Consider the following 14,052-nt stretch of genomic DNA (forward strand, 5'->3'; position numbering starts at 1 on the left):
GGATTTTTATAAAAATATAAATAGAGGGTTTCGTCTGGTGCTCATTCTCATTTGTAAAGAAGAATGGGTTAATTTTAACTTCCAAAATGTTGAGAGAACTTCCAATGGGATTTTTACAAAGATCCTCTGTTCTGCTATCACGGTTCTGCTTTTGTACTTTGTACTTAAGGGTACATAAAGTCTGCTGTCAAGAGAAGAAACGCGCACAGCTTTGTTTTTCTAGTTTTGTGTCTTCCAGGACATCCTTCTAGGAGAGGGATATCTTTTCCCATCTTTTAAAGGAATGATAGCTTTCAAATGCTTTGTTTTTCAGAGCTCTTGATTAAATAAAATGCTGCTGATTGCAGCCGGGTGGCCAAGAGTGGACAGGAGTACTGTTGTGAACTGCTCTCAAAGAAGCCATTTATCAAAGCTTTATCTGATTTCAGAACCACTGAATTTAGCAGTCACAGTTAATAAAAGGAATGTCATTGGGATCAAACTAAAATGATACCTCACTGAACTGTTTCTGGTAGAGCAGTGACTGTAAATAGTCTTTGTGGATATGCATATGCCCTTGTACTAGACATTTATGTGTGCAAATATACTCAAGCTATTGCTGTGGTTTTTATTTCTCATAAAGCTGAGCTCCCTTTTAGATGCTCATAGGGAAAAGTAGGTATGCTTCTCTGCTACTTCACCTCAGACTAAATCTGGCTGAATTTCTTTGTAACAATCTTGTTGCAATGGACTGCCATGTATTAGTCCTCCTCCCCATCTTGGAAATTACAGATTTTGTAGATGTATAAGGGTCTTTGAAGATCATCTACTACAATCCTAGTCCTAAATACCAGTTTTGGAATATATGTTCAGATACTGTACACAACTTTCACAACTGCTCTTGACTCCCCAAATAGTCAACCAGGCGATGACCGCTGGGTTGGTCTTTAGAATGTGCCATGCAAGGTATAACGACATATTCCTGATAGATAGTGGATCAGCTTCTATGAAAATACTTCTAAAGAAAGGGAGACTTCCATGGCTTGTCCATTCTGCTAGGATAATGTAGCTCCTTTCTTTCTTGTCATTTCTACCCAGTGGTACTAATTCTGCTTTCGAAAAAACAGAGAAGAGGTATGGCATATTTCCTGTGTGACACAGATATCTGAAGAGAGCCACTATGCTTCCCTTTCATCTTTTCTTTTCCAAGTTAAAGATATCAGTTCTTTCAACTGTTCCTCAAAGGTTGCCCTTTCCAGACTTCTTGAACTATTGGCTTGGGAAACGGCAAAGCAGAAATGCCATTGCTTAGGAACACAGCCTCATATGAGGATTAACATGTACAGTACTTGATCCTTAATTCTTAGAGAAGAAAAAGCCAACAAAATTAATTACAATGGTCACTGTCTCCGGGTAAAGAGGATGTATGGATGTGAATCAAGTTTGAATTTTTTTAAGGTACAAAAGTTAAAGCGGAGGATGACTCATTGAGTTCTGTGAAGCCAAGAATCTGTTTATTGCAAAAATATGCTTCAAGCAGCCGAACAGACGGCTGTACAGGTGGACATCATCAGATGGTCAATATAGAAATCTAATAGACTATGTAATTGGAAGCGGGAGATGGAGAAGTCATATTCTCTCTGCCAAAACCGTAACCACAAAGCACCTCAGCTATAGTCTACCAGAGTCTAATAAGAAATGTCATTTCCCCTGCCCCTCCACCAAGTAGCAGAGGAACTTTCAATCTGCCAATATCCTGAAGTGGCTTGCTTATCAAGGCATTTCACAATATCAGCAATTCAAAGAGTCTTGACAGCTTGAAAAGCTCACTTTTGGTCCATTCCCAGTGATCACACATGCTGGAAATGGACCAAAACAGAGGGATACTGTTGTCAAAAACAGAAGGCCCTGACAGGGGCTCAAAAAGGTGTGGGTAGGATCGTTGGATGGCCGCTTGGCGGGAATGCTTAGCTGCAGACCTTCTCCTTTATCAGGAGGTTGGGCTCAGTGACCTTTGCTGTCCCTTCCATCTCTACAGTTCTATGATGGTGTTATGATTCTAAAGCAGCTACTATGCATTTCTCAGACCTGCGAACACATTGATACATGCAATGCAAAATCCTGCTGTGTACCTTTGCACTGGTGTAACCCAAATCAGGCACCAGAAACATTGCATTGGCACTTATTAAACACTTGAGGTTCCCTGGGACTCCCTTTTGTCCTGGGGAAGATTTTGGGAGTCTTGGGATATATTGAGGGAGCCTTTAAAGGCAAAACGTGCAGCCAGATTGCCACCAATAGGATCGGGACTATCACCAGTGATCTGGAGGTGATTGTTTTACTATTAAAGTCATCCCCCATACCACCACCCATCCCAAGGGTCCCCAAGTCTTTCCCAGGTAGCCTAAATGTGGGAGAATAAACTTTAATTAGAGTAAATTACTTTTTCCAACCCCTGATCAGGGTTATGCTCGTGCAAATTGGCACCATCAGGAGTAAATAATAAATTTACATAAGGAAACCAGACCAAATATGTTACTGATACAGTATTTATTTAAAATAGGGGAAGAGGAAGGTGCCTGATACTTTTGGATGTAGTTCACTGCACATAAACCTGGGAGTCAGCCGAACTGGAGCATGATTGGACATAGTTTTGACTATTGAATAAATATGCCCAGGATTTGGCTGCAAACAGATATGAGAAATTCATTTAACTCATATGTTTACATGTGACCTAATGAGCACTTTTCTAAGCCATGTAAGAATCAGAACATAATTATCCTGTGCTTTTCACACCTCTCTGAACTTCTGACATAGTTCTCTGACCTCTGATAATTTTTGGACCAGAAGAAAACATACTGTTGAATGCAAGAAGGTGTGTATTTGCACAACCAGAGTGTGCGTGAAAATGCTGATGAAATTTCAGGTGGACTTTGCTTTTTATTAACAAAAAAAAATTGCAAACTGATGTGGAAATGAGATTGAATGAGCTTGTGCTTGAACATATGAAAATGTTCATATGAAAATGAAAAAGCAAAACAGATTCATCCATACCTCACATCGTACTGATGCAAAACGTGAAATGCAAAATAGCAATATTGCTAGGAAATGGAGGTTTTTGTCAACTTTAAAATGCTGCATTCAATCCTTCGGGGACAATGTGGCAATTATACTGACCACGCGCAGCCTTTGGAGATATTTATTTATTTATCCAGTAACTAACAACAGCAACTTCCTTAGCAGTGGGGGTGGTGGCAGCACATTTGCTTATAGAACATATAAGGAGTAAACTTTTAATGGGTTCGCCTCCAAACAATTTAATAGCTAAGTGATCTATGGTTTACTTTAACACACATTCTCATTAAAACTCAAGTAAATATCTCCGGATACAGACACATTCCATGCCATTCCCTTTATTACTTAATTTTCCAGGTATCCCAGCATGATCTGAATAAATTATGCTGACAATACAAGACTATAAATGATAAATCAACAACACAATTTTAGTGATATATAGCATGAAATGTAAATAATAACCAGCGCTGCTAATTGGCTTGCTACCTGGCAACAAATCAGTAAGTGAGCTATTTCCACTGGTAATGCTTCAGTAGCGTACCACCCCAATCATTAAGCATTTCTGGCTGGTAAGCTCTTTCTACCTTTTTTTTCCTGCAGGAGATGGAACTGTAATATGGAAATTAACTTTGGAGGCATAACGAAACAAATCCTCCTTGCAAGAATATTGTTCCTTGACCACAGGGGAGGTGACTGGCAGTGTGACCAAAAATGGTATTTTCTACTCTGTTTCTGCCGCTGCTGTTGCAAAGAGGGGAGACAGTGGGCAAATGTTGTTGGTTGTTTAAATAAAGAATGTGAGACCAAGATTCAAGTCTCAGAGACTTCATCTTCTGACATCCATAATCTCTCATATATGGTAAAGCCAACATCTGCATTATCAAGGGCAGAGGACTCTATGACAGAAAGTTTGGAAAGTTCCTTTTTTCTCAAATTACAGATTCTGAAAGCCTTCAGCCACCATGGGATTGTGGGGGATGTAGTTCCAGAAAAGGAGTTTCCAAAACTGGGATTTGTATTCAGTCCTTGTAAACACTGCCTGTTTTACCCATGGGTCCATTCCAGGCGGTTCCCATTTAAGGTGCATGCATAATTTTGGAGCAGTGTAAAATTCACTGGAGAGGCATGCTCTGCTTCACACTTTACAGACTAGTAGATGGGGAAGGGGATTAGATTATTCCATATAGGAATGCACACAAATAACATTTCTAAATCCTACTGGTTGGCAATTATTTTTATATGCTATTTTACTGAACAGTTACACAATAAATATAACATGCAGTTTGGCCCTAAAATGCCCATCGGCACACACATCCCACCATCTCTTAATGCAGGGAATGGACATTCCAGATAAAAGTTGAGAAAAAAATATTGCAAATGTCTTGCTTATTATCAAGATGGGTTGTCCTGAAACAGCAAGATTGCTGTCAGGGATTCTGTGGAGTTTTCACCCCACAGCAAGAGTACACACCAGGGCCAGAATCCTGTTAAGATTCCACAATCACAGAAAGACAATCATGAAACTTGTGTAACTAGTTTGTTACACACAGACAGATAACTAACCATAACATACCCTTTGTGACTGCCATTCAGTGTGCAGGGTAACACAAGGAGATTTCCATTTGTACAAAGTATCTGTGGTGTCTTTGCGCTTTATGAAACTAAGCATAAACATGCGTGTGTACACATGCATATTCGCAAAATCTGCAAGCAGGAAAGAAAAGGCAAATCGGCCAGAAAGATATCAACAACCCATTCAGTGCTTCTACTTCTTAATACACAGTAGCAGTTAAATGTTTTCATTCATCAAAATTTGAAAACAAAATTCTCAGAAATGTGCATATTCTCTTTGATAGCAACAAAAACATTTTTTTAAAAAAAGAGACAGTCGTGTCGTCCTTTACACAATCCAAACACTCTCTTCATCTTCCAGATTATTTTTTAAATCACTTTCTCAAATGGTATGAGAGAGAACAATTCAACTGAGGTTTTACATCCCCAATGTTCAGCTCAGCATGTTGCATCCATCTTTACCCTTTTTAAGATTCGTCTGTTAAGAAAAGCAATAATTTCTACTTCAGTTTGTACTTAACATGTTTATATGAGTAAGATGGTGAGGAGGCGCCTAGGAGATGCAAGACAATCTACTGTACTTTTGCAATATCTATCCCCAACTTGGATCAGATAAACAGATCTTCTACAGTGTTTAATTGAGAGAGGCGGCTACTTAAGACAGCCATTAATTAGCCTTTGCTTTCAGGCCTTTAGGTACTTGTTTACCAAAAGTGAGCTTGAAAAGAGAGTCAGGTTATCACTTACTTTATTGCATGAGATAACCCGTTATCTGGCAAGCTGAATATGCAAAAAAACAAGCACCTAATCGCTCAGCACCAAAGGGCAATTTACTCATTGGCATTTGATTATGCAAGCATAGCTCCTGATCTCTTTTAAAAGATAAGCTCACTTTGCTCGCTAAGGACTAATAAGAGGTTTCATGTTGGGGAAAAGTGTTCATTTCATACTACAGCACCTACTTGATTAGGTCAAGAAAAGAGACTAGTACACCATGAAGCATTCTACCATGTTACTTTTGTATTATTAGGTGTTTTGCTCATGATGCATTGGGCTCTCACATTTTATCATGTATCAGCTTGCTTTCAACATAATTTACATACTGGGCTGGATTAAATGTTGAAACCTCTCTTAGACGTGGGATGGGGAATTTGGTCTACAAGTCTCAATGGCAATACCTAATGTTATTAACTGATGGTGGAAGCCAAAAACAGCAGTTTTGGCACCTGGGACATGTAGCGTGAAATGTACCCCAAATCAACTTCGTTATGTAATTACAGCACTGAATATTTTGCCAGAACCTTTCTTCATCCACAGGGGATCGGCAGCACTGGCAGAGCTATAAAAATGAACGAAACATTGTCTTATACAGTTGTCCCATAGTCAACAATACTACAAGCAAGAGGGATCTTGGAATTGTGGTAGATCACAAGCTAAATATGAGCCAGCAGTGTGATGTGGCTTCAAAAAAGGCAAATGCTATTTTAGGCAGCATTAACCAAAGTATCATTTCCAAATCCCACAAGGTAGGATTCCCCTCTACCCGGCACTGGTTAGGCCTCACCTTGAGTATTGTGTCCAGTTCTGGACACCACACTTCAAGAAGGATGCTGCCAAATTGGAACAAGTTCAAAAGAGGGCAACAAGGATGATCAGGGGCTGGAAAGCAAGCCCTATGAAGAAAGATTAAAATAATTGGGCATGTTTAGCCTTGAGAAAAAGAATACTGAGGGGAGATATGATAGCACTTTCCAAATACTTGAAAGGCTGTCATAGAGAGGAGGGACAGGATGTGTTCTCGATCATCCCAGACTGCAGGACATGCAGCAATTTCCTATGGTGATAGATCAGACCACTAGGCTAGTCTTAGAAGACTTACCAGAAGTGTCTGGGGGAAAGGAGGCATACCTAGGAGAAAAGCTTTCTTGCTATAGTCTCCAAATCCTGTAAGGTACTAGTTCCCCTTAGGCATTGGTTAGGCCTCATCTTGAGTTCTGTCTCCAGTTCAAGACACCACACTTCAAGAAGGACACTGACAAATTGGAACAAGTTCAGAGGAGGGCAACAAGGATGATTAGAGGGCTGGAAACCAAGCCCTATGAGGGAGGAAAGGCTGAAAGAACTCAGATATGACAACACTTTTCAAATACAGTGGTACCTCGCAAGATGAATGCCTTGGGCAATGAAAAACTCACAAGATGAAAGCATCTTGTGAGTTTTCAGATGCCTCCCAAGACAAAGATATTTTTATCTTGCGAGGCGTGTTTTCCCATAGGAATGCTCTGAATTTTAATTAATGCATTCCTATGGGCCAAAAAATTGAAAAAGTCACTTACTACGTAAGTAGCTGGGGAAGCACCATCGGAGGACTGCCGAGGGAACTCTGAAAGTGGTGATTGCAGTTGCGGGGGACCCCCGCTAGTCCTCCAATGATGCTTCCTCAACTCCCTACCTGGTAAGTAACCTTTTCAGAGTTTTTTGGCCCATATGAATGCATTAATTAAAATTCAATGCATTCCTATGGGAAAACATGCCTTGCAAAATGAAAATTTCTCAAGACGACAGGACTCACAGAAAAAATTATTTTTGTCTTGCGAGACACCACTGTACTTGAAAGGCACAGAGGAGGGGCAGGATCTGTTCTCAATCATCCCAGAGTACAGGACATGCAACAATGGGCTCATGTTACAGGAACCCAGATTTTGATTGAGTATCAGGATAAACTTCCTAACTGTTAGAGCAGTATGGCAATGCAACCAATTACCTCAAGAATTGGTGAGTGCTCCAACAATGGGGGCATTCAAGAGAAACTTAGACAAGCACCTGGCAGATACCCTTTGATTTTTATTCCTGCATCGAGCAGGGGGGTGGACCTGATGGCCTTATGGGCCCCTTCCAACTTCATCATTCTATGATTCAATGAAAGTTGGTATACTGGGAATACTTCTCTCTGAAAAACCTCATATAAATGAGTACGTAGTGGAACAGATTAACATTTCAGATTAACATTTCTCCCTGACATAGTATTTCATACTCACATAAATGTCTGATAGGATTCAGATATTTAGGGAAAGAGTGACTAAAAAGGAACAATTCTAGTTTGTTTCTTTTTAATTCAGAAGTAACAAGAATAACATGAAATTATAGCAGCAACTAACTTCTAGGAGCTTGAAACTGAAGCTATAGCTAACAGCCTTTGAAGGGTAATTTTTCCCAAGCTCTGGTTAGAACGTCCTCAACTAATGGTTATTCAGACCATGTTCAAGAGCTCCAGTGACAGAGATACCATCACCCTCTGGGTAGTTTGTTCTATTCTGGCGCTACTTTTGCCATCAAAAAAATTCCTCTTAATGTTTTAGCCCAAAGTCGCCCCTCACTTAACTGACACCATGTGTCTTCAGACAAATGTGTAAATATGAACTAAGTGAGGGGTGTTTTGTGTGTTTCCATGGTGACCGTAGGACAGAGAAGAGAGCCCTAAAGGCCTTAACAGGTCACACTGGCATCCCCATGGCTCTCTCATGTGGGATCTGACTTTAGGCATCACAATTAGATGTGGGGAAAGGAGAGGAAAAAAACCCTTAAAAATGCCATGCTGGTGGCAACAGAGGAGGAGAGGATGCTTTTTATCTTAGGAATCATCCTTCCTTGCCTTTCCTGCTGGAAAGTCATTGTTCGAATACTGAAAGCACCAAGTATTTCAGATGTAAGGGAAGGGTTGGGGGAGAGAGAAAGAATGGAAAGTACAGAACAAAATGTTCCCTGCTGAATCTTTTTAAGAAGGAATCAATGGCAACTGTACCAAAATACTTTTTAAGGTTTTAAACTACGAAGCCCTAAGCTTCCATCTTAGCTATCTTAAAGATCATGTCTCCTTCTATGAGCCTGCCTGGCCATGAAGACATTCAGGGAGGTCTTTCTCTTGGTCCTACCACCCTCACAGGTGGTCTTGGAAGGGACATGGGAGAGGGCCTTCTCTGTCGCTGCTCCCAGACTCTGGAACTCCCTCCCACTGGAGGCCAGATTGGCCCAATCGTTGCTCTTCTTCCACAAGCAAGCAAATACTTTTCTTGTCAGGCAGAGTTTCCCTTTGTGACTGGCAGCCAGAAAGGGTATTTTATATGTATTGTTGTGCTCTGCTGTTTTTAAATGTTTTTAGTATTGATTTTATCTACTGTTTTTAATACTTGTTTAATTCTTTTTAATGTTAGTGTTCTTAGCCTTGAAGCTATCTTTTTAATGATGCAAACCACCTTAGGTCCTTTTAAGGAAGAAAGTGGGGTAAAAATACTTTAAATAAATAAATAAATAAAATAAAATAAAGTCCCTTACTCACTCCCTTGCTGCCGACTGCCTTATGAAACTCATGGACTCAGGCAAGAATCACATTAAAATATCACTAGAAGGATATAGGACAGACTGGCCCCCATTTATGTGTTTTTTATTTAGGAATATACCATTTGGGGCCCTAAACTACACCCCCAAATAAAACCAATCTATCTAAAGATTTCCAATAAAATGAGAAAAAATTGTGGGTAATTTCTCATGTCTATCATTGCCACCATTTTTTTCAAAGCTGGAATTCTTAGAAGAAGAATATGAACTCCAAACTTAGAACTATCTTAGTAGATTCTAAAATACTTTTTGAATATCACATTTTTTTTTCAACATGTGAAAAATTAGTTTTGCAGCACTACTGAGGAACATAAAATATTCAGAAATATATACATATAATATTGCATTTTTATTAACCAAGAACTGCTTTACTTTAGCACTAGCAAGCAAAACTGAAGTCAAAACATTTTTCCTTTCGGCAGGTGATAGCTGTAAATAAAATGGCCCTGATGAATGGCAGAAAACGTTTAATTATGTTTTATTTGCTCTATTGTTTGTGGATCACTTGCATGGTAAAAAATTAATTTTATGATGTTATTTAAAACAATACATGTGACATTTCAGATGTTCTTGGGAAGGATGCTTAGTAATAATAAATAGGTGGACTTGTCAAAGGAAATTTGCTAACTCAAGCATCTTAAATGGATAAAAGGAACTAACTATAAATTACAGCAAGGTAAAGAGAGAGAGAGAGCACTTTATTTTCTTTAGAAATGCCCTCCACACATCTATCTTTTGTTTTTATTCATTGATGAATTCTGGATAGGCAGAGAAAAACAATAAAAATTTGATGATTACACGGCCATCCTTGACAACTTTAAATATTTCAGTGGCTAGGAAAAATATCAGGCTAGCTTGAAACGTGCATTTGGAAAATAAATAAATACTGCAAGTGAAATTCTAAGAATTCCGCAAAGCTTTGGAAGCAGAAGAAAGGAATAATGGAATGGTGCCCATATTTTTATTGGAAGTTTCCCTCCCACGTTACTTGTAATATCCATCTGCAATTGGGCCTTTGACATGTGACACACACATGCATTGGGCAAAATCATCCTTGATGGATAAATGGCAGAGCTTTTGCTCCTTTTCCTAAATCAGTGGTGCAATATTAGCTCCGGTTTTGGGGGTGGAGATTGTGTTTCAGGAAGGAACTCTCAGTTCTTTCTGCCTTTGTTGTTTAGTCATTAAGTCGTGTCCAACTCTTCGTGACCCCATGGATCAGAGCACGTCAGGCCCTCCTGTCTTTCACAGCCTCCGGGAGTTGGGTCAAATTCACGTTGATAGCTTCCAACCATCTCATCCTCTATCATCCCCTTCTCCTCTTGCCCCCACAATTTCCCAACATCAGGGTCTTTTCCTGGGAGTCTTCTCTTCTCATGAGATGGCCAAAGTAGTGGAGCCTCAGCTTCAGGATCTGTCTCTCTCTGCCTACCCAACCCATAATGAGATTCCATGTGACCCCTGCTTGTTTCACCAAACTAAGAGCTCATGCTACGTGTTTTTCAGCCACCACCAGTTGATTATATCAACATTGTTTTATGATCAATGATAGAGGTCCAGGCGCTGTGTCATATTAAAAGAAACCAAATAAAAATTGTATATTGTTACAGATGATGATAGTTCAAGGAATATTGTTAACTTTTAACAGAACATCCTCCTTCATCCACTCTGAACCACCACTCCCTCGCCCAAACTCCAAAACTCTCAATCTCCCATAATGAGGTTGAGGGTGCCAGGGAAATTTGTAGGTGCCCAGTTCACCTTGTATGGGACATAGTAGGTGCCAAGCCATGCCAACTCTTAACGCTAGTCTTAAGTTCTGATGTTAATATTGTAATAAGCCATGTTCTAGAGATGGGTACAAACTTGGAAAATGGCAGTTTATGATTGTTTGAATCACAAACCAATCAGAAAACTGAACCACAAACCAGTTTGTGGGAGGGCTTACCGATCTCATGTTGCGCTGCCGCCGCCACCATACGGCTACCACTCCTGCACTATTGCCGCCGGCATGGGCGTTAATGCGTCAGCACATCTGTACAGCCCAGGTGCTGCTTCCGTGCAAGCGCCTGCCTCCCAGCTGATCAGAGTAATAAGCTGGGGGCTGGGAACCAGTGCAGAAGGCAGTGTCCAGGCTGCTTGAAGGCTACACTGATGCCTCTGGTAGTGGTGGAACAGCAATGGCAGTGGCAGAGGAGGAGGAGGAGGAGGAGGAGGCGGAAACAGGACCAGGTAGGGAGGTGATGGGGGCAGCAGGAAAGGGATGGGCAGGCATCAGTTTTCCCAAAGCAAAATAAAGCACTGAGCAGAAAGAAGTTCAGCACTTCATTTCAATTCATAAAAACGGGTTGCACAAACTGAACCAAAAACCAGCCCAGTTTGTGCCCATATCTACCATGATGTAACGTTACTTTCAAATACACATCACAGAAAAAAAGTTTAGATGAAAGATGGGCAACATTCGTCAGGTCTCGGCATTCCTAGGAAGGATTTAAATTCTTGTTTTCTTCACCCTCACAGGCAAGGACAAGGGAATATTTTCTGCTTGCCCTGCAAGAAGGTAGGATACTTTTCCTGGTGTTAATTTTTGTGCAAATTGCATAATTAGTACAAATAATTTAACAACACAAATTATTGAAAACTACAAACTCTGCTGCCTTGTTATTATAAGACTCAGAAGCCAAAGATAACGGGCTGCTTGCCTCTTTTTAAACCCTCTGCCGGCCCTTCTGTGCTTGCTCTGTCTGTCTGTCTTTCTGTCTATGCCTTGTTTTATACAGGGAAAGGAGACTAGATGTATGCCGACTTTTGTGGATACATTGTGAGGCAATTGTAAAAATCTTGAAGAAGCAATGCACTCCTTTTCTTCTCTCATTGTTCAGGTGAGAAATCTCACAGGGCTTAGAAATGCTTCACTGAGGTTCCTCGCTTAAAACCATAAACTGCTTTGGTTCTCCCTAAATTGTCATAATTTGAATTTTTGTATGTATGGAGTGTTAATTAAGGGGAACATAAAAATTGCAACCCTGAAAATGTACATTTCTGCTTTTTAAAATTAGGTTTGAACAGCAGTGCGCCAAAAGTCAGTGCAGTACACTCTAACTAATTTTAAGAAGAGTTTAGAAAAATGTATTTTTAAATTGGCATATGATATTTAACCTGCCCTACTATGTTGTATTTAACAGTGGACTTGGGGATCTATAGAGTTCCTTCCAGCCCTGCAGTTCTAAGTAACTTACATACACTTTAATGGTTTTAATGCATTTACTTGATTTTAGTGGTTTTTATGGTGCGATTGGCTTTACTTAATCTTGTGGTATTATCTTCAAACTTGGGTTTACTCTTTATTCTTTTGTGAAGACCATAAGCTGCCTTGGGAGCTACGTTGTAATGGAAAGGCGGAATATAATATAAATAATAGCTACGTGTTTGTCTGATTGATTGGTTTAATTTCTATACCACCAAAGTATCCTCTAATTTTCAGCCCCGCTGGGTGGAGCTCCACCTCTCTCTCATGTGACTTCACCCCCGCTTGTGCGCACAACTCCACCCCTCCCACGCGCAGGGTTCCATCGTGACCAGAACCAATGGGGTTGAATGCGATCACTGCGCAGAGGAGGAACAGAGATGTGCCGAGGGAGGTGGAGTTGCGCACACCCACTCGGTTTAGAGCAGTGGTCCCCAACCTTTTTAATACTAGGGACTGGTTTTCTTGAAGACCATTCTTCCAAGGACCGGTAGGGGGGGCGGTGGGCTGCCGCCACCAGCATCTGTGAATGGGGGCGTCCATGCGTGGGGGTACTTGTTATGCAGTACTGTAGTATGTTATGCATTAAGCACCATTTCCCATTGAAATGCATGGGAACAGGATTAATCCGTTCCAGCATTTCAAAAAAATACACAAAATAAATAAAATAAAAATAAATAGAGCAAGTCCCATGCTGGGACTGAGAAAAAAAAACACCACAAATCCAAAAACAAAACAAAAAAGCACAGAAAAATAACCCCCAGTCCAAACCCCACCCAGAAGAGTTTTTAAAAAGGAAAAAGCAGCATTTTACCAGTCCAAAGCCTCCTTAACCTTGTGGACTTCCATAGCTGCTGCTGGGAGGCCTCCGGCAGGCCTCCCGCACTTCCACCACCGCCTGGAAAGTGAGCAGCGTTGATAGGCCCAGCGGCGGAACGTAAGAGCCCGGGAAATTCAAATGGCCTCCCCACTGGGCTCTGTCTCCAACTGCTGGGTCCATCCGCGGGGGTGGTGGAAATAGTAGCCTTCCCCTGGTACGACTGCACTGCAAACATGCAGTTCCCGATGGATGCACATTTAGACTGGCTTTTCAGGGGTGTTGGTGGAGGTGGGGGGGCGGAGGCTGTAATATCCTTCCTTCCCGCCTCTCCCTGAAGAAAAGGAGCTTTCCGAGAGGGGATGGTGAACAGGAAAAGGGTTCGAGAGGGAAGAGCTCAGCCAGCACCCACCCTGTCCGCCTTCCTCGCCTCGAAAATACGCAGCCACCCCCTGAAGGCTTCACCGGCTTTTGCCAATGCCCAAGGAAAGTCCGCGCAGCTGCGCCTCCGATCCTGGACAAGGCGCGTTTCCAAGGCAGTAACTTTTGTGAAGACCAAACTACCCCAGCTAGCCACCCCAATCCTCACATGGCAAGCTTCCCCGTCTGGCGAAAAAATCAGATCTGTTTCCGAGACAGGGACTCTCCTTCCTTGCCACGAGAAAGGGATCCGGACCCTCTCTTTCCACCGCCCCCCAACCAGGACTTCGGTTTTGGAAATGTGGAAAGCCCAGGCATTCCAGGCTTGCGCCCCGCACAAGTTTGAGGTGCTTTCTCCAAACTCCCACTAATCGTAGGAGAGACCCTTTCCTTCTCTTCCTCCCCACCCACAAACACGGCCAAAGAGAGAGAGAGAGAGATTGAGCCCTGACAGGGCAGACGAGGACAAAGCGGCCGCCCTGAGGGAAAGAGGTGGCGCGAGCTCTCTTCCTCGGGGTGGCGGTTTTGGCGGGACAATGTGCAGCCG

The sequence above is a fragment of the Pogona vitticeps genome, chromosome 10, assembly GCF_051106095.1.
Source record: "Pogona vitticeps strain Pit_001003342236 chromosome 10, PviZW2.1, whole genome shotgun sequence".
Lineage (NCBI taxonomy): Eukaryota > Metazoa > Chordata > Lepidosauria > Squamata > Agamidae > Pogona > Pogona vitticeps.